Raw genomic sequence first — 25,643 nt, 5'->3', positions numbered from 1 at the left:
GAGTGGTGGATCTCAGGGGTGAGAAAGACCATAAAAGTCATTTCGTTCAAACCCTCCCCCTCCCAGGGAACGCCTGAATTCCCTCCGTAGCGTTCCCGCTTGGCACTTAGAGCCGAGGAGCTGACTGGCTCCAGCAAGCCCAGGCACCACTGGGCAGCTCTGATTCGGGGCAAATGGGCAGCACAGGCCAAGGAGTGGGTCCCTCATTCAAATGCCAGCTCCCGTCTTACTGGCTGTGAGGTCCTGGCCCAGCGAGCGGACCTCTGCACCCTAGTGCCTTTGCCCACTCAGATGAGAATGATGGTAATGCCCACCCCGAACGTTAGGAGGATTAACTGAATTCCTACTTGAACAGCACTCAGAAGTGCTGGGTACCCGAATGTCAGGAGTGTCACTTGGCTGTGACTCAGCCTCTCCTCCCACACTCTGGTTTTAATAGTGTGGACCAACAATAGCTTGATTTTTAAAAACACAATTTAAAAATTCTCCTTGTCTTTATTGTTTCTTATTGATCAGAGAATGTGGTGATTGAAAAAGAATTTTTTTAACTTTTCTTTTAATTTGTTTTAAATTTTAGGCCTTTAAAAGTTCTAAATATTTTCTGGCTTTGGAGCCAGTTTCCTTCATGCACGTGCACATTGCAGGGCTTGTGGTGCTGGGCACCACCGTGAACAGGCTGCACAGGAGTCTCTGCCTCCACGGGATTTCTATTTTCATTTTCCTTTAACATTACTAAATGTATTTCATGGTTTTTAAAAAGTCCTTTAAGTGGTGAAAATTGAAGGAAAAACAAAGGGAAAATAAGTTATTGTAGAATGTCCGAGTAAAGAGTCATCTCTTGATAATTGGGAGGCTTGGCTCCAGATCAGCACCCTTGCCCCCCCCCCCCCCCCGCTGCTCTGTCCCTGCTATAAAGAGGTGTAGTATTTGCATATGATCTGCACCCATCTTCCCACATATTTACAATCATCTCTAGATTACGTGTAACGTCTAATACGATGCAAATGCCATGTAAATCTCTGTCATACTGCATCATTTGAGAAATGACGACAATAAAAAATGTCTGTATGTGATTGGTACTGACTCGATTTTTTTCCTGAATACTTTCAGTCTGAGGTGGGTTGGGTTTGTGGTGGTAGAACCTGGGGATATGGAAGGCTGACTGCACTAAAACTGAAAATCATGAGATTGCTTTGCAGATGACTGAACGAACTTGAGAATGTCCTCCCTTGGAAGCCTGTGGCTCCTGTCTGGGACTTTTCACTCCTGGTCTATCGACAAAAACATCACCTTAATTCCCAGGACTGGTGGTCTTGGGTAGCTTCAAATGAATCAAACCAGCCAGGGACACAGCCAGCAGCGTCTTAAAAAGATATGCAACTGTGCACAACTTAGGGGACTGCTCTCTAAAATGACAAATCAGTTTGTCTATTTCTAAGACATTTACTTCGGCAATCCTGATTTTGTTATGTGCCTTTATCAAACTGCTTTAGAGATCCTTAGAAATAATCATAGCCTCGTATTTCATTGAAAGAGTTGAGGTTTTCAACAGGACGGGACTGTGCTGGAGAGTTCTACTACCAGGGACTGCAAACACTGACCTTGTGAGTTCCCCTCATGTTCACAAACTCTGTGCTTCTAGATGAACTAAAATAGGATCCTCCGCTCATCAGTGTTCCCTTCTTAGGGGAAAAAAAATCAACCAAAAAGAGATATAAAGGGAAGAAACCAAGTCAGGACAGCGTGCTGGGGAGACCCTGTAAGCAATAACGCTGTGACCTTTTTGTGTCCTGTAAGGTGTTAACATGGAGAGTAGACTTACTTTGGTTATTGTATTGTGCTTCTCTGTGACAATTCTGAGATTGAGCTACTTGGATCCCTAAAATTTATTTGGGTTTCAAGCCACATGCATTTGCCATATCAGGCAGGTGGGGAGTTCAGATCTGTCCATTCACACACCCAGGTGATTTCTGTACTCTCACACCACACTCACCTCCGTGTGCTTGGGGCTGCAGGAGCCATGGCCCCAGGGAGTTCGGAGCCTTCCATCATAGCTGCATACATATTAAGATGAATGAAGAGATGAGTCCATGTGGAGTAGAGGAAATAAAGTGGGTTTAGGAGGAACTCTGGAGGGGCGATGATAATAATGACAGCGATAGCCAATGCTTACTGAGCTCTATCACCTGGGCAGGCACTTTACAGGTACTTGCTCTTTATAGTGTAGGGTGGGAGGGAGTTCAGAAGAGAAGGATGGCTTTCCATTTGGGAGCGTGGAGACCAGTCAGGAAACCTGAGAGCCATTAATCAATTACCAACATTGGTGCATCACCATGGTAGTGCATGCCATGGTCCCTGACGGTGGCAATCAGGAACGTAAGTCTGACGACTGAGGGAGGGAGAGTACACACGAGGCTGTCCAGAACTGGTGCTCCCTGAGTGAGGCTGTGCAGATGCCATGAGGGCCCAGAAGGAAGAAGGGGTTAGTTGCCATGTGTGTGCTAAAGACATGGGACAGGTAGGCACCAAGGGACACAGGTGACATCCACAGGGCAATGGGATGGAGAGGAGGGAGGTCATCCTGGACAGGGAGCAAGGAGGTCTGACTGACGGTTGGGTGGGAAGAATGAGAGCAGGATGCAGGGCGTGGGGCTTTGAGTGCCAGGCTAAGGGTTCTCCTCACATTGGGGTCATAGGGAGCCTCCTTCCTGCCACTAAGGGGAGGGGCAGGAGGACGTCTCTTAGGAAAACTGCAGTGGTAGCCACACCCAAGATGGCCCCAGGGAGTGAGGCTGGTCAGAGGAGAGCAGGTGACCAGGTGAGAGACCAACGCACACCCTTGTGCCGTGGCCTGGAGGATATGGGGGCTGTCAATGCCTTCCACCTTCCTGAGAGGGACTCATTCTGATCAATAGCAGCGTTTCAGTTATGAGATTAGGGAAGGTCTCCGAGAACCACGGCACTCAAATCCAATCTCGAGCTCCAGGGCTTCCGCTGGTGGCCAGTGACAGAAGAGTGGGAAGAAATATGCCTTTCCCTGTCCTTGGGCATCGATCGCTTCTGTGACTCATTGGCTCTGATTCCCTTCGCCTGGAGCAGGAAGGAAGGGGAGGGCAGGCCCCAAGATTCAGGCTCCTGACTGCAGGAAGGTCCTGCCCTCGGGTCAGGTCAGGCCAGGTTAGCTGGCAGGTTTGGGGCAGGTGGCATCTGATGAGGGCCCAGTTTCTTCAGCAAGGGGTCACCTAGGGCAGGGCCAGAGTGCCATGGCCAGTTTGACATCTTGCCTGAGACTTGCTACCAACAGCCTGCTAGTAATAGCAGTTTTCTCCATGGGGTGATGGTGGTGAGGCTTGCAGGGACCATGAGAAGTGAGGTGGGGCAAGCTCCTGCCCTGTGTCACTCTGAGTGTACCTGTACCCGGGACCCGCAGGCCTCGTGGTTACACCCTCACACATGTTGGATACAGTACTGACCCAGCCGGGAGGCCCAGGTGCAAGGAACACCTCAAATTGCCAGGGAACCTTTCCCATCTCACAAGCCCTGGACTGGGCCTGTCCCATCCCGGTGACCAGTCACCTGGGGGCACTGATCCAAGTCATGAGCGCCTAAGGCAGCCTTGCCAGACTCCTCACTTTGCTTTTCTGCAGGCTGGGTTCTTGTTTCCCAGAACTTTGTCCCTGTGCCCTGTGAGAGGCCGTTGGAGGGCGGGGAATGGGCATCAGGCTATCAGTCCATCGCACTGTTGCCCCCAGTGCCAGCTATGTTTACTCACACAGGCCGGTCTGGTGCGAGAGATCACTGTCTATCATCAGGACAACTGTGTGAAAACTCCCCCCAGAAATGGGTCACGTGTCCTCCTCTCAGGTGATCAGAGAAAACCCAAGTGCTTTACCTTTGCAGGGCTGGGAATGGGGTGGTTCAGACTCTTCCCACAATCCTGGTTTCACCTGGGCTTCAGCATTTCCCTGGGCAGCCCCAGAAACCAGATGGACATCTGTAGTCTCAGTAGCTTCCCAGCATGAGGATTTCCTTGGGGTGGGTGGCAAAACAGGGGCTTCCTTGGGGTTGGGAGTTATGGACTCCCCATTTGACAGATGTGGGACTGAGGTCCAGATGGGCTCCAAGGGAAGCACTTGAGACTACTCAGCAGGTCAGTGATGGGCCTGGGATTGAACCTGAGTCCTCATTCAAGGGCCCTTCCCACCGCCTGCCTGGGACTCAGCTCAGCCTGGGGTTAAGACGCTGCCAAGCGCTGGGTGCCTTGGAAGCCATGGTCAGTGCTCCATGGGTACTGCGTAAGCGTCACGGTGACACTGGGAAGAACTCATGTGCCCTTGCTTTTCAGACGGCTAGCTGAAGCTCAGAGGAAGTGAAATTGCTTGCCGAGGCAGGAGGTGGCATCAGCACGTGGACTCAAGTCCTCCTGGCGTTGCAGTCTGAATGCTTGTCCCCAGAATTCATTGGTCAAAGCTAACCTCAGCATGATGGTGTTTGGAGAGGGGGCCTTAGGGAGGTGACTTGGTGCTTAGAGTAGGTTGCTGCTGCCATTTCCCTGGGGCTGTGGTAGACTCCATGGGGAGCCCAGTGCTCCCACAGCACTGCCTGGACAAACCGGAACCAAGGGAGACCGGGAGGCCGTGGAGAGCCTGGTCTGACAGACGCTTCCTCTGCCAGCTGACTCTGCAAATGGTGGCCCCTCCAGAGTGGCCAAGGCCTGTGGCCCTCCGAGGTCCTTGGGTTTGCTTCCTCATCTCCTGCCTCCTTCCCATTTCCCTGCCTCCCCCCTCTTTCCCTCTCGGGCTCAGTCTTCTCAGATTGGCTGAGGACCCGTCAGAAGAACAAGAATAATTTCCTCTGTCTCAAAGCCCAGTTTCCATGCACGTTGTTCTGTTGCGAAGTTCTGTTTTGAATGTCAGAATCGAAATATAATCTCCTTTCTAGGACAAATTCTCATCTTCCCGCAAGCAAATTGCTCGAGCGAATAGGCCAACCAGAGAGAAGGCCAGACACACTCGGCAAAAGCAAAGGGAAACTCACGCTAATATTCATATTCACTAAGACGTTTACCCAGCCACTTGTTTATTCACTTACTTAGGGACTTATTTATTAAGTAATTCACGTTAATTATTTAAAGACTATAACAGCACTGACAACTATAAAGAAGAAAATTAGAATCACTGCTCCTCTCCCAGCCACAGCACCCTGAGAACACTCTGGTGGATGGCTTTCCCTTTTCCTCAGCTCCCTGTAGAGAGCCTGGCTTTCACAGAACGATATCGTGCTCTACATACTGAAGTATGGCCCACCTTTTGCACTGAACCATTGGGAACTTCTGGAACTTCCTGCCCCGAGGAGATGGCACCATCCTTAATGGCTGCTGAGTGCTTCATTAAAAGAAAGCCCTCATTTGCTCAATCGGTGTTCAGGATCTGGCCCCACATCTGTGTGCTGTGCTGCTACCGCGTAGGTGTTTGGCTGTTGAGGAACCGAGTTTTTCTCCTCCCCTCCTGGGTGGTGAAGTCCTGGGCTGGGAGCATCTTCAAGATCTCTGGCACAGTGAGGGAGGTTGAGCGGTCAGAGCGAGCACCTGGAAGACAGGCTAACCGCTTCCTCTACCCCGATGCCCCTTCCATCTGCCCCTCAAGGTTCGCTGTCTCATAGAAGGTGCCCCAGAAAGCTCGCTCTCTTCTTCTGGCTTCTCCATCAACAGCTTGCATTGGGGATTTGCCCTGTTTCTGTTTATTCTTTTACTTCATGAAACACCGGAGATTCTGGTGCATCTTCTAATCTTCTCACGGTGTGTTCTGTTGCTTATGATTCCTTCTCTAGAGGAGACTTTAAGTTACAAAGGTTTTTTTTTTTTCCCTCAAAAAAAAAAAATTTTTTTTTTTTTTTTGAGAATCTTTAAACAGACAGGAGAGTTGAACAAATGGCTCAGGAGCATGTACAGAACTTGTTTCTGTCAGCTGTTGCTGGATAACTAGCCACCCCAAATGTATGGCCTAAAAGGACCCAGCTTCTTATGCCTCCTGACTCTGTGGCTGGCCAGGTGATGAATCTGCTTTGCAGGGTGTCGCAGGAACCCTGGGATGGCTGGAATGCCCAAGGTGGTGAGCTACTGTGGCCAGGAGTTCAGTGTCGCTGGTTGGGTGGCTTGGCTCTCTCTGTGGCTCTCTGGGGTTCCTTGCAGCATGGTGGCTGGGCTCCAAGAAGAAAGAGGCCAAAAAACAGAGGAGAATGATACAGACATTTCATGACATCCCTCTGACGTCACACAGCATCCCCTACTGATTTTTATTGACAGTTCACGTCCAGATCCCAGGAGAGGGGAAATAGATGCCAAGTCTGGATGGGCAGTGTTGGGGGGAATGGCGAGATCGCAAGGCAGAAGACCACATAGGAGGGGACACTGCTGCCTTGGAGATGTCGTCTCCCTCAGCCTTCCCTGGGTGGACAGAAATGCATATCCCTTCCTTATGCAAAACACTCTCTCCCTTCCTCCCCCAGGGTCTCATGGCCCCCCTCACCAGATCAGGCAAAGCCGGGGGTCCATCTCCCTACAGAAGTCAGGTCTGTGCTGATGAGGTTCTGATGTGGTTCCTCCGTGCAGGTACTGGTGGACTAGAAGACACACCACATACTCCAGGGAGACTGGGCTAAGATAACTACAACACAGGGTCCTGCTTAGAAACAGGAGGCACAGACCCTGGGATTGCTCTTGTCCCTCTGAGTCCTTTAGTTAAACGCAAGTGAACAAGAAGGGTCATCTTTGGGCACTGATCTGGTAGATTTGTGCCAACATGAATTTAAGGTGCAAAAGTCATCCCACTTTCTTATTTGTACTCAAATGGCTCTCATTTATATCTCCAATTACTTCTGTATGGCTGAATCCAACAGGCAATTCCTGGTCTTCATCTTATTGTAATTTAGCAACACACAAGGCTGATAGCCACAGTCAATGGGTCAGTGAGCACCTTTCTGTACAAGGAAAAAAAAGACACATAAGTGCTGCAGTCTGGCTGGGCACAAATGCCGCAGTCTGGCTGGGCACACAATCACGAGCCACCACACAGCTTGTAGATTCAAACAGCAACTCTTTATTCCTGAACTCACACCAGCCGTCTACAATCACGTTCTGGGGAAATCCACGTTCTCTGCCCAAATCCACCCCCACTGGGCTTCTGTCTCCCAAAAAATACTGTCTGAATCCCGTGAGAACTCAAGGGGAACTCAGGCAGCAGGATACGCCCTATTCCCAGCAGGAATAACCTTAAACCTGGATTGTCCTAAACCGGGATTGTACTAAACCGGGTACGCCCTAAACCCAGATTATCCTAAACCGGGAACACCCTAAACCCGGATCCGCCCTGGTCCTTGAGCAAGGTCACCTTAGATGCAATGTCATTGCAAAATGTCCTATTTCCACGAGTCCTTCCACTAAGCAACATGGGGTACGCTGGCAAGGAAATTGTCATACCTACTTGGCTAATGGCTCCCAGCACATAAGAAAAAGAACTCCTGCCAGGTATCTATAAAGTAAGAACAGAGGGTTAGCGGGTTCTCCAAGCATAAGGCTGTGAGAATTGTCTCAGTACCTTCTATAGTAGCAAAGTCCCAATGGCGAGCCTGCCATTTAATGCCAGAATAGGGTGCTCTGTGTCCATAGTACCAGTGTTCTCTATGAAACTGGAATCGAGTGCAGTAGGTGGTCCTAGATCATCTGAAATCACCTCATTGTTCTGCAGGCAAAGAGATCCAAGGCTCCGCTAGGGCAGACACTTGGTTAAGGTGGCTTCATGGCAGACCAGGGCATTCTCTGGCCCTTCCTACAATCACCCACTTTGTCCTGGATAAATGCTCCCTGGACATCTGCTCTTCCAGATACTGCTTCAGGCACAAGTACCATAGAGACAAATAACATCTTCCGAGTTTCAGCCATTGACACTCCCAGAAACTACTTTGGTCCCAACCTTGTAGATGCCAGGCCTCTTGGGAGTTTTTCCCTGTAGGGACCAGCATCTCGGCAGAGGTCAGTACGTGGCTGGCTTGCACAGCTCCATGGAGGTTAGCTGTGCCCAGCAAGTGCAGGGTGGGTGGGGCACGTTCCTGCACATTGACCACGGTCTCTGTAAAGTGAACTAGGGGCAATTGCCAAGTAGACCGACATCTGCTTCAGCATCTTGAGAAAGCTGAAAATAAAAATCGATATGTGTGAAATTAGGCTGTCGAGAGAACCCCAGACCACAAGTAATTGCAATCTGGGTTCAGGCTGCTGTGACTGTCCAGGACAACCCAGACAACAGGCGCCTCGAGTGTGTCTGCGTTCTCCGCTCCCTCTTGGTGACAGTTTCTGCCTTATGAAATGACCCTACTGGCCATCGCCAAGAATTTGCTTTCTTATTGCCCCCTCCCCATTCTTTGCTTAACGTAGACCCATTTATGTTCCTCCGTTTTAAAGAAGAGTACATATAGTCATTGTGTTTTAGAAATTGGAACAAGAAACTAACAGATGCAAGTTTAGTGAATATTGAGTTTTAAAGTTGTCTGGCTGTGATTTGTGGCCATGTCACGGCAAATATTTTTCAATGTCACTGCCTTAGCCAGTGCTGTCACTAAGGCAGCCGACTGGGGAATAGCGGGCCCAGCACTATGATCTCAATATTAATGGGAGCTGTTGAAAGTGGCCAAGGTGATAAAGTATTGTTTAGTTACTGGTGCCATACTTTGGCTGCGGGACATTATTATAAAATGCAGTCTGTTTTTGTCAGATTTCAATCATGGCTTCAATAACACGTTTAGAAACTTGGAATCTAGGAGCCCACATAACAATGATTTCTTTTTTCTTAAACTAAAGGAGTTTAGATTGAAATTTGAAGATACGAGTAGAAATTTGGGTTTTGCTTATTTCATTTTTTTTCTCCCAATTATTTGGTGAAGTGACATCTTTGCCCAAATCCCACACAGTCAGACAGTTAGATGAGGCTTAAAGGAGTCAAGAAATTGACAGAATGTCTTCCTCTGTGCTCTCGATGGGCAAAGGACCTGGTAGGGTGTGCTAGGAGCAAACCCAGTGCAGGGGGCAGTCGTGAATCTCCCTTTCCCCCGCCTCCCTGGATCAGTCCCGGAAGAGAGAGTTATGCAAAGTGTATAATACTTTAAAAAATAATATCCTGTTTTGCAAAATTGCATTTCATTCAGGAAATAACAGGATTTCTCAGGTTGGGCACGAGCCGGGAGAGGGTGAACGATGCGTTGGTGGAGAATCTGCCCCTGTCGTTAAGAGTGCCTGGGTTTAAACTTATAATTAAAATAACCTTTAAAATTCAATTTTTATAGATGGAGGAGATAACTTGATTTGAAACCCTTCAATGCACACATTTTATGCAGCACTCACCCAAATCCAATGGTACCATAGAAAAACGGGAACATAAAACTAGATGATGAGAGTTTATATAGCTTTTAAATATCAAGCTGTCAGGCTTTCTGCCGGTGGAAATATTGTAATTGGACAAGAGTAAAGAAAGAGTTTGTATTAGCATTGAGGGGTTTTGAGTGAATTCAGACCAAGCAGAATATAATGGAAACCCCCTTAAAAGAAAGACGACAGAAAAACTCGAGGTCCAAGCCGAGTCTGACCTCCCTTTCAGAGGAGATCCGCTTGATAAAACAGACACAACCCCAATAAAACACCAACAATAGAAAAAAGTAAATAGAAATCATATTAAGCAGTGGCGATATTGCCTGAATTGAAACAAAAATTAGGTATAATAGCCTTGGCGGGTTTTAATATGGTCCCCAATCACATCACAATACAGAGCACATCATGGTGTTTCTAAATAATGTTTATCGTCTTGAAATCTCCCTGCCTCGTAGACAACTTGCATTATTTGAGGTTTGTGGGTTTTTTTTTTTTAAGAACTCATAAATATTTAATGTCCAGAATGGAGGATGGGGCTGGGGGAGGGGACGTGTGTGTGGGAACAGCAATGTTGCCCTGTGTGACAGCCCTGGTGTCATCTGGAGCTGGGGTTAGCCCTTGTGCAAAGCTCTGGGACAGAGCAAGATGTGTCCCACCAGGACCTGAAGCCAGACCCAGACCACCGACTGTTGCTAGGACCCTGGAGAGGGGCTCAGATGGCAGGGCAGCCTGGTCCCAGTGTGCCCACCCTGGTTTGCTGCTCCTTGGCAGGGCTGGTCTCAGGTGACATTCCCCATTACAGGGGCCCTGGAGGAAAAACACTGGAAAACTAGATCCTGTTGGCCAGCACTAAAGCTATCCTGAATTCCAAGAGCCCGCTGGAAAATGTGGCCACAGAAAGAACAAGTCACCTCGCCCTTCCTGCCACCTGCCAGTCCGTTGAGCGGGAACCAGGTCCCATTTCTCCCCGGCCCTCGGGGAGTCAGGCAATACTGGCCTCAGATGCTGGTTTCTGTTGCTCGAGAGTCTTTAGGCAGCACTGGCTGCCTCTCCTTCGGCTTCAGAAACCCGTGTGTTCTTCAGGGCCAGTGTTCTCTGGCTGGAATGACGGTGGGCTCCGGCCAGCTGGTGGATCTGGAAGACCCCATAGCCATGACAGGACCAGTGGGGGCTGGGGAGTGGGGCAGCCAGACGGGCATTTCCTTGAAGTAACTGGACACAGCTGTCGGTGAGGTCCAGTGCCCCTGCACACCTACAAGCACTTGGCCACCCAGGACTGTGCCAGGGGCTCATGGAGCCTGCGACCCTTGCCTGAGTTTGAATACTGGTCCTGTCACTAAGTGTCCATGACTCAGTGCCCTCTTCTGTGGAATGAGTGCAATCACCCCTGTGAGGGTTCCAGCTCATGTGTCCACGAGGGCTGGGAGGAGCACTGGGTTCCTGGCCCAAGGCCGGCTGAGGCTGTGCAGTTGGAGCCCAGGGGTAAAGCCCTTTCTCCTCCTTGTTGGACTAGGCCTGTCCCCCAGGGTCTGACGCGAGCATCTTGGGTTGCCATATCGTGTTGAATCTAGCTGGAAAGAGCGCAGCCTACTTTCTGTTTCCTGCCCCCTGCCTCCAGGCCCCTTCTGGGAAGGTTCTCTTGGGAGGTATCCCCCTGCAGCCGAGCCCCGCTGGCCCTGCAGCTGGAAGGGGGATTCGGCAGGATTTCTGCAGGGAGGGCAAGCAGACGTGACTTGTTCCTCTGAGGGCTCACATCCTGGAAGCCAGATCCTTTTCAGGGATTTCGGGCAGTACAGTGCGGACAGGCAGTGTGGAGGCCCGGAGTGGGGACTCGCTGTGGCTCAGGGTCACTGACCATTGACTCCGAAAAGCTGAAGGTGTGAGCAGACACCCATCCAGGCCACCAAGGCCACAGAGAGACCAAGGTGTGGGAACATTGGTGAAGGCCTGGTGGGTGGGGGCCCAGGGTTGTGCTGCTGTGTGTGACAGCCCCTGAGGAGGGGCTGGGGTCAGGAGAAGGGAGGCAGAGGGAGGGGAAGGCTGGAGAGCAAGCAGAGAGAGGGAGAAGAGGAGGGAGAGGGAGAGAGAGAGACAGATGTTAGGAGAGACAAGGGGAGAGACAGGGAGAGGTAGAGACACAGCAAGAAGAGACAGGGAGAGAAGAGAGTTAAGGAGAGAGCGAGAGACAAGGACAGTGTCCCCAAGGGAACAGCCACTTCCCGATTCCAGGTGCAGGTGCAGGTGGTCTCGTGTCTACACAGGTGGCCCTAACAGCACAGACAGCCGAGGACCCAGCAGCCCAGGCCCCAGCACTTGCTGTGACTATGGGGTGAGGGGAAGTTGTGACCTTCCCATCAGGTCACGGGTGTGACCCCCAGGGCCAGGGAAGTGAGGGGTCCACTGACCCAGTGAGGATCAAGTCTGGGGACCTGTGTGTGGGGGGCGCAGGGCAAGGGGTGGAGAAGGGCCGCACCTGGCCCACCCCAGCTGAGCCTCACCACTCTCCCATTGCCCCCACAGGGAGCATGCAGAGGCCCAGAGACCTCCTGTCCTGTGGGAACAGAGGCCTGGCCCATCTCCAGGCTCCAGGATTCCTGGCTCCTGAGGTCACAATGACGCTGCCAGAAGCCAGGAAAGGGCCCACAGTGGCCACGTCACAGTGGCTACGTCACAGGACTTCAGAACGCCTGGCCACTCTTCAGCCTGTTGCCTGGCTCAGTTTCTTTCTTCACCGTTATTCCACATCGGCTTTTGAGGTCACAGTCTGGGATCGTGAACTCTCCTTCTAGAAAATTCTCTGGTCTAATATGCCAACAGGGACAGAGCCTCTGGGTCTCCCTCTGCTCTAACTTTTTGCAGCCCTGGGCCTGAAGACTTGGGCAATGAGTTTTGTGGAGAAGGAGGCCAGCGAGCCCTGGGCACTGTTGGGGAGCAGGCACTGTGTCCGTGCCTCTCAGGACTTGTCCCCTGCCTGCCGGAGGCTGTCCCTGGAGACATCACTGTGTTGGCCTCACCGAGGAGGGGGCCTGTTTGCATGGGGTCTCAGAGCTGCTGGGAGCACCAGGCTGCGAATGGGTCGGGATCTCTGACTCTGGAGTCTGTACCCGTCCCCCTTTCCACTCTAAAGCCCAGCCCCTGGGCTGTGGCTGTAGCTCAGGGGTGACTCTTTCCCCGATGTCAGTGGCCTGGATCAGTGTCACAGAGGACACCGCACCTGGGCTCTGTGGGCAGGGCAGTGACAGAGCAGCAGTACTGCCCACCCTCCCACGGCCTCCTGTTACCCTGTAAATATCCACAAACCACCACGTCCCAGGTGCTGTTTAGGGTGCTATGGTGGTCAGGTGCTGTGTGGCAGGTAAGCCCCAGTGACCCTCAGCTGTGTGCTCGGCCGTCCCTCCTGGGTGAACACAGTGGGGATGGCCAAGCATCTCCTGTCACCTTGGCAGCCAGGGTAGGCTCCCAAGGGCAGCTACGGCTGAGGACCCCAGGGGACTGTCAGGGACTTCTGGGTCCTTACTGAGCCTAACTGCCAGAGCACCTCTACTTGACCTTCAGTCCTTCCTTCATCCCAGATGGCCCTGGAGGACGCTGGTGGCAAGATCCTTCACTCCAGGATGTGGCTGGCTGGCACACTGAGCAGGAGCCCAGGACGCGGGACAAGGGCCTGGGAATGAGAACCGTGAGGACGGCTGTGGACCCCAGGAGGGAAGGACAGGGAGCTCCCTGGCCTCACAATTCCCCCACCACACGGAGAAGCTGGGCGCCACCCAGGGATCCCTCTCTAATAGGGGAACAGCTGGTCACTGTCACTGATACTATTAAGTCCCAGCAGCAGAGATGGGGTGTGGGGGGCAGAAGGAGGAGTAGGAGGAAAGAAGGAGGGGGAAGAAGAGGGTCGGAGGAGAGAGGGAGGAAGAGGGAGAGGAGGAGTGGGGTAGGCACGAGGAAGAGGCGCGGAGGCTGAGGTGGGAAGTGGGGGCAGAGGAGGAGGGAGGCGGCCTTTGAAGTCTTCCCTGCCTGTGGGCAGAACCAGCCTGGGCTTCCTCGAGGCCTCCCAGGCTGTTCTTTAATGGATTATTATTCAAGTTCTTCAAGTCCACACTTGGTCCCCATTTTGAGGACGGGCAAGCTGAGGCACAAAGTGGCAGCTCAGGCCACATGGTCAGGAGCTGAATGTGGCGCCCTTGCTCTTGGTGATGTGGGGCACTGAGGGGTCTGATCATCTGATTCATCCCGGGGCTTGATCCGTGGGAGGGCGAGGACCTCCCTCCCTCCCAGAGCTGGCCACTGTCACCTTGCCAGTGGAGCCAGCAGCCACCTCCACAGACTGTGCTTTCCTGCCTGCACAGGTCAATCCCAGGGTCTCCTAATTGCTCCCGGCTTTCCCTCCCGCCTTGGTCCCTACATGGGGACCCAGAAGTCTTCTGGGCGAGTCTGCCTTTTCCAGGTGACAGGCGGGCTTGGAGTTGGACGGGGTGACCCCTAGACCTGTGTTTCAATCAGTTAGCCCTAGAAGACAGAGGTGCTGTGGTGAAGGAGGGACCCTCCTGGCTTTCTTTCTGTCTGCAGCCGTCTGCCTGGGCTGAGTGGACAGTGCCCACGCCCTCCTTCTCGCACTGCCCACTTACTGACCACACTCTTGTGCCGTGCATTTCACTGGACAGTCACGGACATGAGCAAAACATGAGCTGGCCTTTGAGCAGCTCCTGTCTCAAGAGAGCTACCGACTTGGGCCTCCTATAGTAGCAAGTCAAAGGTGGTGGACTGGCAGATCGGGCGCTCGGAGCGGGAGCCGGGAGAGGGAGGATATTCAGGTTTGCAGACATGCACGTTATCTTTGTCTTTTGTTGGGCTAAAAGGGAGAAACAAGACAGGAAGGGATGAAGATGCCCCAACCTGGACCAAGCCATTCATTTTAAGATCTCATTGCCAAACATGACGTACCTCAGACCTCACGTTTGGCTAATGCATCAGTTCATTAGAACACAAAAATACACTATCAAACAGACAATCAAATTTCATGTAAAATAAGCTTCAGCATTAAAACGGTTCCTGGTGTTTTATGTGTGTGACTCGGTGGGCAGATATATTTCTTGCTACTAGAGCAAGACTGATTTGTGTGAAGGCTCCCGTCACCAAATCACTCCGAAGGTTGGGAGATAAAATGTCGCTTAGGATAATGTAATTGGCCTTAAGGTACAGGAGTTGAATTATTTTCAGTGATTTATAATCTGGAAATTAAAGACTCACTCATTTTCTAATTTAATTCCATCTTCAATGGAAAAATGTTCACTCTGATCTAAATTGGCGAGTAATGTTGCTAATTCAAATGCAGATGTAATTTCGATTCTGGTAGCAGTTTGCAGTGATTGACGGGTCTCCAAAGAATCGTTATGATCCTTATCTCCCAATCTCACAAATTCCCTGGCAGTTGTGATAATAACTTCGGCTAAGGAGAAGAGGGAAAAAATAAATTCTCCCCTACCCTGTCGGGTTGGGCCCTGCCTTTTGCAGAAAGTGAATTGTGGTCTCTTCTGCATCTATGGCCTGTGAGGATGGTTCCTTACCAGATTTGGGGGTGGCGCCCTGCAGTCTGGATTGTTTACGGGCCTTTCCTCTAAAATATGAATGAAATGGGCCTGGGATAAACTATCCCCAGCTCATCGTTAATTAGCTGGGATTTTACACCACATTTGGTGCAATTCATTGATAAGCCTCAACCACCCAGGGACAGGCAGACAATGATTAGCCATAATCATGCAGGTCTGCCCTCCCTCTCTCAGCTGTCACACAGCCAGCACAGGGTAATGTGTCTTCATCCAAGTAGACCCTAAGAAGCCGGGATGGAGAAATTATGAGGTCACTCCTGCTGGGTGAGAAATGGCGGGGTCAGAGGCATGATTGCCTGCATCATCCGTTTGCCCCGCAAGCGGGTGGGGGCTGGACCCAGCTAGAGCTTTGGTCCACTGTGCACATTAGCTCTTCTGACCCGGCCAGGTGGTGGCTTTGGCTACTCCTAAGCAGAAGGCAAAAAAAAATTGATTTCTTTAGCTAAAGGCTACTGTGAGTGAAGTACGGTCATCAGACTTTGGAAGTTGGCAGGTTCTATACAGTTTAGACAACCACAAAAAGATCTGGGATGCTGTAAATATATTCCTTCATTTCTAGGGTGGGCAGGGAGAAGGAGTGGGCTGTGTTCTGGAGAAAGGCTGGCCTCCCTGCCTGCACTAGCCTTCACCTCCTGCAAGCACTTTCTCTGGGTAAGGTTTTATAACAGAATTTATTGATCTGTGTCTTGTCTCCAGTCTCCAGGGGCACATGGGTCATGGTTGTGCAACTTGGAGTGCATCTCAGCCAGCTTGAGAAATAAATTGATTTGGAATAGGAATAAAGCAAAAGCTTTTGCAAAGTATTTACTCCTGCCTTATTCTATTTTAAAAGTTTGGTTATTGGGGTATTAAGGTGTGTAGCAGAGACTGCTCAGGCTGAGTGGCATCTGAGTCTTATTTGGGGACACGCTGCTGGGCCACATCTTCCAGGCTCCTGTGGTTGGACGGAGGCTTATGGTCAAGTTCCTGCTGGAAGGACGTGTTCATGCCTCACTTCTGGGTCTGACCCAGGAAAATCTCTGCGTGATCCTGTGTTCTTCCTGCTCATTTAATAAAGGGAGAGGACTCTGAAGAGGCTTCCTTCTGCCTCCAAACACCCTATGAAACTCTGCTTGATCTAGAAAGATATTCCTGTGGAGATTTTGGGGTTTTTTGCTTTAACGGCTGATGTTACCCCAGTGCACGCTGCACCAAGCCCAGCAGTGTAGAGAATAGATTTATTGATTCTCTCAGGCCTCCAGTTAGCCTTTGTGTATCTGTGACTCACATGTTTCTCCCACTAACCAGGCATAGGGTGACACCTGCACCGTCCCCAGATTAAGGTGCCGTGCTCGCATTTTGCCTTAAGTCACCGGTGGCACTTTAAATGAAGCTTTTGTGTGGAAATGGTCATTAGTAAACGGGCAGCAGATGGGCTTTACAAATACAGGGGCGGCTGCAGATTGCATTTGTCAGGACCCAAGGTGGTAAACAGGCTTTGACTTCAAGGAAGGACATTTTCACCTGCACAGGAAGACTCGTGAAGACAGGGCACGTGTGGTGACTGTCCTCTCGCTTGCAGACTTGACCAGTTTCAGCACTAGTCACCTCCTGTCAATGCATGAGGGCAGCTGGAGGGTCACCTGTCTTTCCCCTCCTGCTCCTTCAAGGGGCCTCCTGCTCAGCACCTCATACATGACTGCCAGGTCGGTCATTCTCCCTCCTGTCCATTTGGCCCTAGGGGACTTACCCAGGACCATGGCTTGAACTTCGACCATGGAGGCTTTCCCGCCTGTTGTTGGTGACCTGGGTCTCCTGCCTGTCTCTGGCCTTCCATGTGGGTCTTACCTGGAGGCTCTCCTGCCTCCCATGGTCCTCCACTATAGGTGCTCCCTGTGGGCTCCTGGCTCCTTCCCACCTCTGGGCTCTGCTCAGGCCACCAGCTCGTCTGGAAGACTGTCCCAGGCTCCTTCTGTGTTTGGACGTCCAGTCCTCTTGGAAGTCGGAGCCAGGCCTCCCTCAGTTGATCATTGAAGCCCTTTCTTCCCGGCTCCCCTCCCACCCAGAGAGAGGCCGTCTTCCCTTTTCCACTGGGCTACCCTGCCACAGCCCTAGGACTTGGACCCCTAGCGTTTGTTCACTCGTCTCTCTGCCTTTACCCTGAGTTCAGAGATGAGAATGGCGATGCTAGTGTCACTGCTGCATGTTACTTTATGCATAGAGCCAGGACGCCTCACTCACACTGCACCTGGGGAAGGGGCACCCTGGCCCCTGGCTAGAGTCTGCCTTCAACCCTGGGCGCTGGAGTCCTCTCGTTCTGGTGCCAAGTTCTGCATGTCACCTCCAGGTGTTGCTTTGAAGGGTGGTGGTGGATGGAGATGCTGCTCGGGTTGGTGGCTGTCATCTACTCATAGCTGTTCGGGGGTCAGCTTGTGGGAAGCTCTCCTGATACAGCCATCCCTTGAAGAATCTTGGCTCTGAAAATTCGGAAGAAATTCCTCTATCCATTTGCTCAACTCTGCTTCTTGACAATAATCCCAATAGTCCCATTAACAGTGGCCAAGTGACAAAGTCCCGACCAGGAGCCAAGTGCTGGAGTAAGAGGTGGGCCTGAGTTTTCTCATTTGACCACCATAACCAATGCTATGTGGTAGATTCTCCACCTCCATTCTGTATATGGGGGAACTGAAGCCAGAAGGGTCAAATTCAAGGTCACATGACAATGAGCAAGGAAAGCTGGCTCTAACCAGACCCATTCCGTGTCCCCCCTCACTGCCTGGCCTGGCTCCAAGCCTGGAGACTTCCTGAGAGCAGGACAGGGCTTTCTGTGTGTCCCCTGGGGACATGGCTCATACTGTACCTTGGTCTTTCTGGTGGAACCACTGGCTGGGGCCTTGGAGGCACCCAGAGCTCTGAACTGTTGGTGAGGAGACTGCATTAGCAGAGAGCTAGTGGTCTACAGGACATTCTCCAGAGCACTGTGACAAATCCCCTCCCAGGGCTCCAGCATGCCCAGGGTCCAGCTCTGTCAGTGGAGCTTCCTAACCGGGGCCAACCTCCCTCCAGGAATGGTCTCAGAAGACAGATGCTGCCAAAAGATGGGGTGAGGCAGGGCTGCACACTGAATGAGAACATAAAAGTTTTCCAGTTTACTTATTAGTTCAATATGTAATTGGATAGAAGGAGCAGATTTTAAAAATTTGTCTTACCATAATGACTATAATTTTTTAAAGATTGAAAATGAATCTGACTAGAAAATACCATTAAACTACCAAGTTGCTTAAAATTTAAAGGGTAATTCACATATAATGCTTTTATTTAATAGCCCAATTTACAAAACGTCTAAAATTAATGCAGATCTTTTCAGGACAAAATCAGCCGTAACTGCACCAACTAATTTTTGCTCATTTGAACTGAATTATTAATAAGAGAGAAATATACCATATGTTCCCCATAGAGCTGGATACATTTATTTCAAATAAAAGCACCGTGTTTGGTGGACTATAAGAGGTTTAAATGCTTGCAGAGAAATGGGTTACTTATATACAGATTTAATAGAGTATAAATCAAGCAGCGTAATTAAGGACACAGCTGCTTCTGAACCCAAAGCTGGCAGCTTTGGCTTTTGACATTCCTCTGTCACCTGGTGGCTCTGCAGCAGTCACTCCTCCTCATGGAGCAATACCAGCTCCTCAACGATTTTGCAGTTTGTCCTACACCGAAAAGGAAATTGGTAGCAGGTGTAGATTAGCTTGGTCGCATCTATGCACTTCATCTATTTCTTCCCTAAAAAATGTTCAGTGACGACCCACTGTGTGCCCAGCAGCCTCTGGATTTTTCTCTCGGTCTCTTTTCTTCCTTTCATCTTTCCTTCTCTCGCTTACCCTTCCTGCCTCCCTTTCTTCCATCCTTCCCTTCCTCTCTTTTCTTCCTCAGTTCCCTTCAACAATGCTTCATGCAGCCAACTCAGGACCTGGGAGTTCAGGTTCAGTGTGGATGAGCCGCCGGCCCACAGGGTGGGGGTGGGTCGGTGCCCGGGCTCATATGAAAGAAGAGGTGGGCTTTAGTCCTCCACCTCGCCTCCGCCTCCTCCTTGGGGGACAGGTGGCTGCTCTCAGCTGCTCAACAGCTCCCAGCCTGCAAGACATCGGGCTATGGCAGCATAAGCCCCATGAGGGACTTGCGGCAGGGCTTCTGATCCTTAGGTGTCCCCAGCTTTACCACATAAGCTATCACTTTGTATTGGGAAGATCACACTCCCTCTGGAGGTGGCAGTGTGCGCACAGGTGTGAAGGCTACATTTGGTGCCTGCTGGATGCCAGGGTTCTGCATGGAGATTCCTGTGCCTCTCATGCCTGTATAGCATGGCGGGCCACCCAGGGCACTCCGTGGGCACTACCATTGCTTTGTGCCTCTTACTACCTCTAGACTTCCTGCAAGCTCCCTGTGGGCAGGCACAGTGTGGGTTAGGCAGTGTCTGACAGAGTGTCCCTCCCGTCACCTTCCAGCATGCCTAGGCTGACTTTGGCGATAACTTGATGGCAGGTGGAATTTAACTCAGGAGGGTGTGTTTGTCTTCTGGGTGCCCATGGGCAGATGCACTTGGACAGAGTGGGCCCTGAAAATCAGGTGTGTGTTGCAGCAGCCTGAGCAGCCAGTCTGGAACCCAGCGCACTCGCATGCTAAATTGCATCTCGGAGAGAGGTTTTTGTTTTAATGGAAGCAGTTATTCAACTAGCAGCCTTCAGATGGAAATAGCAGCTCTCTCTATATAATGGGTAAGGGGCACTTTAATTAATAGCACTTCTTGGATTTTAATAACAGTGGCTTTGGTTTCTGGCCATCTGATGAGTTGGGGAGCTATTGTCTGGGGGATGCGGGGACATGCAGACCTGCTTGAGTCAGCGCGGACACAATGAGCAGCTCAGAGGTGTAGTAATTTGTGGGCTTTCTGAGCCTCACGCCTGGGTCTCGTTTATGTCTCAGGGCAAGCGCTGTACGGGCGGGGGCGGTGGTGGGCACCCTGCCATTGTCTCTTCTGTTGTGGTGTGAGCTCGGGGAGAACTTCCAGCTGCCTGTGGAGCGGCAGTGAGGCTCTTGTGTGTGGACAGATGCTGCTTTGTCACCGAGGGGCTGTGCCCCAGTGGCCGGCTGGCCCTGCTGTACCCTCGCGGGCTTGGGGCCTTGTGCTCAGTAGCCTCCCCACCTCCCTGATGCTCCCCATGGACCTGTCAGACGTACCCAGGTCTTTTCTCTAAGGCACGCCTGTTCTGTGTCAGGTGGGGAGAAGTAGCCATGGCTGGAGTGGCTGGGGACAGGGCTGTCCCTTAGGAAGTGCTGCTCACATGGTCCACTGGGTTTTTGTGGAGGGCTGAGGTTACGAAGGTGAGGGACCCTCCGCGGGCCACTGCCTGGGAGCAGGCAGGCACATAGACACGTGCTGGCATTACAGGCCCTGTGGGGAGGGTGGTTCCAAGGGCAGCAGAGCCCCCGAGGGGGTGGCCCCCAGGGAGAGGCAGAGGCCAGCAGAGCAGGAGGAGCTTCAGAGAATCTGCTGGCGCTCCTGGTGCCCTCCCCTGGCCTGCCGCTCTGCCTCCTCCTGTGTGTCCAGCTCCCAGTGGGCCTGGAGGGGCCTGGGCTTCTCCTCCCTGAGGCTGGTTGGTGCCAGTGGACACTGATCCCATGGAGAGGGCCTGTCACCCAGCACCTCACAGCAGGGCCCCCCTCCCCCAGCCCGGGGGCCTCTGCCTCCTCCAGCAGGGAGCACAGGGCACAGGGGTGTGGCGGTATCAGGTCCTCCTGTCCCTCTCTTGGACAGGCCTGCCTTGGGTTCGGATCCTGTTGAAACCTTGCAAATGCGACTGGGCACTCCTGGCCCAGCCCCCGCGCGCGCCAGGCCTGAGACGCCTCAGCACCTCCCTAAGTGCAGGCGAATCCCAGGAGGGCCTGTCCCCATCGGCTCCTGGCGATGGCCTCCGGGCCTGGCGGCCCTCCCTGCTCTCCCCTGGTCTCCCCCTCTCCTGGGCTGTGGCGCTGCCCCTCTGTCAGGACGCCTTTCTCTGCTGAGTGCCCCCTGTTTCTTCCTGAGCCCATCCTTCAGGTCAAAGCTCCCCACTCCCTAAGGACGCCCTCCTTCCATGCCTGGGCAGATCCTCTGCCACCAGGGCTGTGCGCCTCCTCCTCTCAGACTCAGACTCCGTGCTGACTTCCCCGCAGGGTCCTTCAGGAGTGCCACATGAGCTGTCCCCCTGCCCCCGTCCCCATGTGTGTATCGGGACCTGGGAAGTGTGTTGAGCCGCTGCCTTTGCCATTCCCTGTTCCCCACCGTGGTGGAAGCCGGGTGGGCTGTGGCTACTTCCCTGCCCGCTCCGTTCCTGCAGGACCGGCGGGAGTCTGGCTGCAGGTCCATAATGCACAAGGGACTGTGATCAGGTAACGGAAGAGCATGTGCCCAGGTGGGCGGCGTGTCCCACTGGGGCATGAGGACCCAGGCCTTCTGGTGCCCACAGGGCTGCTGGAGGACCAGCTGCACAGGTACTCTTTCCTCTCCCGTGCCCTCCCAGATGCAAACAGTGGAGCTGACCCAGACAACGGGAAGGAGGTGGGTGCCGATCCGCTCTCAGGTACTCGGGCTTCTCACCTCTGGACAGATCCACGGTTTAAATGATTAATTATCATCTAACTACCTGAAGCAGAAGCAGGAGCCTTGGGCTCAAAGGGGGCAGATCCTTTGACCCATGAACTTTGATCTCAGCCCCAAAGGTGGGTCATCAGTCCCTCATCCTGCGGCCTGACCATGCTTAATTACCCAATTAACGCATCCTTTTATAGCCGGGTGGTTTAAGGGGCTGTGTAGGAAGAGGGCGGGACGAGGGCCCAGCCTTTGGTTACTAACACGGGAATTAAATATCTGTCTCTTCTAAAAGTCAGGGCGTGATTTATTGGAAAATTGGTGGAAACAGCCCTTGGGGGGTTGTGCTCCAAAGCTGGTTTAGAAGAGTGGCTGCTGGCGATGACTTTTTGATTTCCTCTATCCCACTGAATGTCATCAGCCCCCTTTCATGTAAAATAAATGTTTGAATCCAGCTCACAAGGGCTTATTTATTCATCTCGTTCCCTTCCCTGCATACCATCATTATTCCTCTGCTGACTCTCTTCTCTGGGAGAACGGAAGCTAACCCTTCCCTCAGAGGCACATCCTCGGATTCAGACAACGCGGGGCCCGTCCGGGCCTGCTCCCCCAGCCCCCGGCTCAGAAGCCATAGGTGATGAATCTCGGTCCTGGTAGATCATGTGTGACTGCAGGACAGGGGACTTGGTGCTGTTCTGTTGATGATTTGTGGCTATTTATTTGGGGAAGTGGCCCTTTCCCCAAAGAAGCACATTATGCAGAAAGACATCCATCTGATAAGCCGGGATGAAGAAAGCCACTGTCATCATTTTCAAATAAGGAGGCCGGTCCATCATAAATCAGACCCTTATTAAAACACGCTGTCTAACTCCGTGATGCAGAGGGCTTGGATTTTATCTCCTCCTTGGCCCAACCCTTCCCTGACCTACAGTTGTGGAGAAGTTGGTAAGGAGGCTGTTCATTGGCCAGGCGGTGTGGGGACTGGAACCTTGGGAGATGCAGGACAGTGTCCGCAGGATGACTGAGGGAGGTTCCTGGCCTGCAGGGTAATCCAGCTGACTTCACTGGGGGGAAATGGGATGTCGCAGGCCTTCGAGTTACCCCAGGGAACTGGGATCCCCTGACACAGAGGGTCCCCTACCCTGTGCATCTGGGAGCCCACAACTCATTAGTCACATTTACGAAGTGTGAAACTTTTCTCGGCGTTAATTCTCCAAAGGGCTGAAAAGTCCAAAAGCTTTGGGGGTCTTTCCTCCTGGCCAGCTGTGGTTGTGGGGGGGATTCCACACACAGACAGCATCTGCCTCTGCAGAGAGCGCCACCTCCCACTGCCTGCCACTCTCCTGCGCTCCCCCCAACCCCCTCCCTCCCTCCCTCCCTCTTTCCTTCCTGCTTTCCTTCATCCCCCGCCCTCTCCACAGCCCTTTCAGAGTTAAGAAAACTAGAGAAGTCAAGGCTCCATCCCAAGGTCACCATGCTTGCGAGCAGCTGGGCAGCAGGGACCCTGGAACAGCTGATGACGGAGTCTGAGACCTGCTGAGTCTGCAGGATGTACCCTGTACACAGTGGGTGCTCCATAAATGCCCAACAAATACGTGAACCATTGCAATTTGGTGTTGGGTCACGCTAATACCTTTGCTTTCCCAGACAAGCAGACGCCCATCTGGTCCAGCACAGGGTCCCCAGGGTGGCGGGATCCCAGGGACACCTGCACTTGGCCGCTGGTGCAGTGCTTCAGAGCTTGCCTCTGGGTCACCCGCAGGCTCCTCCTCTATCACTGGTGACCACAGTGAGGCCATGCTAGGACCAGAGTCTCTGGATGCTGGGAGGATGAGCTGCATGCAAGACTGCATGGAGCAAGCTTGGCACAGGGGTCACTGCAGGGGTCACTGTCTCTAGGGGCACCCACTGCTGCTCACCTCTCCCAGCTCTGGCTGGGGCGGGTCTTGGAAAAGGAGCTGGAGGGTTTGGTGACAGTCCTTTCTAAGGATGGTGCATTCTCCCGGCCTGGTGAAACCTTTAGGAAGTGCGGCTGACATGGAATCAGGGGCAGGGATAACTGGTGTTAGGACGGGTGTAGTCTAGTACTGGGTCACCTCTGGGTGAAGCTGGAGGGGTCACCTGTGAGTGAGATGGTGAGATGCAGAGGCTTCCTCTCCCCCTCGACGGCGTCTGCCCTGGAACCTGGCCTCCCCACTCCCCCACCCTGCTCGGGTTCTCCTTCTCGGAGGACACGGGGTCATCTGACCTCCACACCACAGGCTGCCCCTCTCCTGCGTCAAACCTTCCCAGGGCCACCGTTCCTGCTGCAGGCACCGAGTCTTCTTGGCCCCGGCCCTTCTCTGCAACCTCTAGTCGGACTTGTCCTTGCTCTAACATAGTTTGGTCACACTGGACATCTTCTGTCCAGCGGGTATTGTTGGTCTTTCCTGCCCACAGCTCAGAACAGCCTGTGGCCGGCTCTGCATCTTCTAGCTCTTGGCTTAACAGTGACTTCCTCAGAGAGGTCATTGCTGGCAACCTGACGGTGACATGTGCTGGTCACTCTCACTGTTTAATTGCTGCTTGTGGTTTATTACCCCCCCCTCAAATGCAGGCTCCTCCAGGGCGAGGTGTCTGTGCCTCTGGGCATCACACCTGGCGCATGGAATGCAACCCCAGCTTCTGCGGGAGGTGTTTCCGCCTACAGGTTTCTGGAGACCTAATTCCAACTCTGAGGCTGTTTTCTGGATTTTTCTGAGCCTAGAGTTGCTGAGCAAATGCTCCCTGGATAAGCAAGTTATTAAGACCATAACGGACTAGAGTTTTGTCGTAAGTGAGGGGTAATTGGTGTGGCAGGGGCCACCCACTGTCCCTGGGGGCATGAGTTCTCTGCAGCAGAAGACCCACCCAGCCCACCAACAGCAGCCAGCCATGTAGGAGGTGAGCCCAGGGGAGGGGAGTGGGTCGCGGGAGTGTCTAAGAGAGGCCGAGGGAGGTGTCCAGCCTTCCTGCCAAGAGGACACGGCAGGAAGGCACCATCTTGGAAGCAGAGTGAGTCCTCACAGACGCTCCAGCCGCTGGTAGCTTGGTCTGGGACTTCTGGCCTCCACAGCTGGGAGCAATACATTTCTGTTATCTAAGATATTTTATTAGAGCAGCCCAATGCTGCACCATTTGGGTATTTTTCAAAACACTTTCAAATATAGTAACTTAAGCTTTGTGGACAACTTAAGCTTGATCTTATCATATTAAGGCATATTTCATGCATTATACACAATTATGAAGATGAAGGAGGGCCATTGAGGGCCTCTGACAGATGAAAAAGCAAGGAACAGGGACGTCAAGACCTTTAGCTAAAGTCACACAGCAAGACAGTAGAAGAGACTGGGCCTAGTATTCTTGCCACCAACCTTGCTGCCTCCACTTTCAGTCACTCTGAGTCCTGCCTGCTATGCTCTTTTCACAGGAGAGAGCAACATGGTTGTGACTTTGCTCTCAAAGTGTGTTTTTCTCTTGAACGCCAGGCTGAATGGTTTGCTTCTGGCTCTCCCACCCCACCCTCAGCTCCCCAGGGGAGTGGTGCATTAGTGAGAGAGGACAACCTGCCTCAGTGGAGGGCCAGGGCACGTGGTCATTATGCGTCCCACAGACTCACAGCGGTCCTGTTGGGTACAGGGTCAGTTTCCCGTTTTTCTGGAAAGGCTGTATCCAAAGCGTCTGACCCAGGGCTTGGCATGTACTGAGTATCTGATAAATACTTAGTGAATGAATGAAGCTCAGAGAATTAAGTTACTTCCCCAAATTACACAGCCATCAGGGGGAGTGGGTCCCTTCCAAGTCCCAGAAACGTTCCCTCCTGCACGGTGTGGTCGCGAGCCCTCTATGGGCTCCGTCCGCGTCAGCATCAATGCCCGGCTTGCGCAGAGTGGTTCTCCCAGTGCCTGTGGACGAGGGAAGCACCAGGCGCTTACTCAGCGAGGAGGGCCATCTGCAGCAGTGCCGGGCACCCTGAGCGTCCACTGGA

The sequence above is a fragment of the Marmota flaviventris genome, chromosome 4 (assembly GCF_047511675.1).
Source record: "Marmota flaviventris isolate mMarFla1 chromosome 4, mMarFla1.hap1, whole genome shotgun sequence".
NCBI lineage: Eukaryota > Metazoa > Chordata > Mammalia > Rodentia > Sciuridae > Marmota > Marmota flaviventris.
Note: the sequence above shows the minus strand (reverse complement) of the source record.